The following is a 2,838-nucleotide window of genomic DNA, read 5'->3' as shown; positions in this document are numbered from 1 at the left end:
CCTCAGTCTATAGTATCGGAGAGCAATTCACCCAACACAATTACTGTAACCTACTAAAGGCAAATAGGCCATTTGGCCCACAGCAAGGTCTCACTTACACCTATGTGTGGTGAAACGAGGCACAGGAGAGTCAGGGTGGGGTAGATGGGCGCCGGGCTAGGGGGAAAGACAGAGTCGGAGGAGAGGAGGAGTTTATTGCACAAAACACTGTAATTAGAGAGGTGTATGGCACCGAGGATCATGTGGGATTTGTATTTATTTCCACGCGCTTTCACTTCATAGAGATTTTCGGGGAAAACTTGGAAATGTCCGTTGGCGGGGTGTAGTCCAGTTCCTCTTAAGGAAAGCCCAGAGGGATTCAGTTTACACTTCCACAACACCACCTACGGAATTCTGTTAATCTCAGCATCACTCCTCCTCCCCTCCAACTTGCCGATGGGGGGAGCTGGGAACGAGGCCGGATGGTGTATCCAGTTATCAAAGACTCCGCCACTGTCCAGAATCTTTGTTTTTATTGGTCAAGGGGCTTTGGGGCGGAAGTATTTGTTCTAAGCAGTGAGTTGGGAGGGGATGAAGCTGATATTTTATTTGCTTTGGGAGTATTCTTGTTTGTCATAAAGAGGGCAGCCCATGGGTGTCTGTAATGTTATATGGGGTGGGGATTGGGGATGTAAGGTTTGAGACAGAGGTGGTGTATAGGATTTATTTAGTTAATATCGACTGTATGAGCCTTATAATCCAAGTGATACAAACCATACACCCTTTAGAGCAGTATGGCTTGCAATCACATCTCCGTTTAATCTCCCAGGTCGGTTCCTCCCCATCAGAGGAGGGCAGTGCCATTAGCCAAGTTAATAGCTGAGTTATGACCAGGCAGTCAAAACCCAGTGAGTGTGCGTCTTAATTGTGTGTGTGTGTGTGTGTGTGTGTGTGTGTGTGTGTGTGTGTGTGTGTGTGTGTGTGTGTGTGTGTGTGTGTGTGTGTGTGTGTGTGTGTGTGTGTAGGAGTGTGTAGGAGTGTGTAGGAGTGTGTATGTGTATCTAAGGTTAACATGTCTGGAGCGGTGACCAGGGCCCATATGGAAGTGATCAGACGCTGGCTCTGGCAGGGGGCACACTGAGCTGGCGGGAGGGGGTAGGGGGCCACCATCACCCCCTCCCCAAATATTACATCTACAACTGTCAGCATGTCCTCTGAAAGTCAGTGATGCAGACTCGAGTAGATGGAAAGAGAGCCAAGGCCGGGAGAGAGGGAGAGAGGGAGTTGGGTAGTTGGGGGAGAGGGGAGAGGGGAGAGGGGAGGAGGGAGTGGGGTAGTCAGTGGAGAGGGTATGGGTATTGTGTAGAGAGGTGATTGCACCAAGGGAGAGGGAAAAGAGGGGAGGGGAAAGGGGGACCAAGGAGAGTTGGGAGTGGGAAAGGGGAGGAAGTGGAGATGACAAGGAGGGAGGGGTTGTGTGCAGTATAGGCGCAGGGTATAGGCTGGCAAAGGCAAAGAGGAAGATAAAGGGGAAGGTGAAGAGAGGGATGAGGGGGAGAAAGAAGACCAGAGAAAGGAAAGAAAGGGAGGAACGATGAGGAAGAGGAAACTGCTCTACCTCGCCACGGTTCACCATAGTTTGTGATCGGGGGTCAGCAGGTTGACCGGTAATCAGGTTCTGGGGCTGGATGTGAACCCTCATCATCACGGCTGACTGAGTACACTTTAATTCACCGTCCTGAGGGTCGGTGGACTGTACAATTACAGCCAGCACCACTCACTATAATCAAGTTCTCATCACGATCAAGACAACATCACCAGTCCACAGCACTGCGCAATCACCATCACCACAATAACGCTGGAACAATCATCTGATGGATAGATGGATGGTTTGGTTGGTTGGTGATGCCATCAGGATGTTATCATGGTGTATGGTAAATGACAGGATGTTTGTAATGATGTAATCACAATGACCTTGGGGCATAGGTCAGAGATCTTGACCCTCAGGATTTCACGTGTTTGGTGAAAACAGGTCATGTACAAGTTTAAACAGTATGTCTGTGTTGTTGTTGTTGTTTTAGGTAACATGGCACTGCCCATAGTGGCCTGTGTCAGTGGTCTCTTCTCTGATGGAGATTGAATGAAGGTCAACTGTGGGACCTTAGAAACCCCATCTCTTGATGAGAGCTTGTGTGCAGTTCTTTGAGTGTAAGATAATGTCTATTTGGGTTATTTCTTGAATGTAAGGAAGTTATATTATATGTTTGAATAGTCCCACATTGTACATGAACAAAGATGACAGCCGAGATGATAGATCGAGAGATGCTGCCCACACACAGAGAAAGTCAAACAAGTGATTGAAGGACCAGTGGAGAGTTTAATGGACAGATGAGTGGCTGGGAAAGATGGATAGAGACAGAGACAATGAAGGATGGAGAGGATGAACGGAGGAGAGGAGGGAGGTCTGACGTTGATAAATGGCCCTCTCAACATGCCGTAGCGTGCGGATATGCGACTGAAGGCCCTGCCTCCTCCGTGACCTCCAGTGTTCAAACTATGACAAGCTCCCAGGGCTCAGTGGTGGGGCCCCTGGTACCTCTGCTACAAGAAGACCAGGGGACCCAACACATCCATGCAGTATATTCTATTCTATTGTACTGTTTTTTAGTCAATGTCACTCTGAGCAATGTCAAACTAATATTCATATATTTCTTAATTCCATTATTTTACTTTTAGATTGGTGTGTATTGTTGTGAATCGTTTTTAGATACTTCTGCACTGTTAGATAATAGTGCACTGTTGGAGCTAGGAACACAAGCATTTCGCTACACCTGCAATAACATCTGCTAAATATGTGTA

The sequence above is a fragment of the Oncorhynchus mykiss genome, chromosome 20, assembly GCF_057628025.1.
Source record: "Oncorhynchus mykiss isolate SJ-2025 chromosome 20, ASM5762802v1, whole genome shotgun sequence".
NCBI lineage: Eukaryota > Metazoa > Chordata > Actinopteri > Salmoniformes > Salmonidae > Oncorhynchus > Oncorhynchus mykiss.
The sequence above is the reverse complement of the archived record's forward strand: the minus strand, read 5'-3'. Positions refer to the sequence as shown.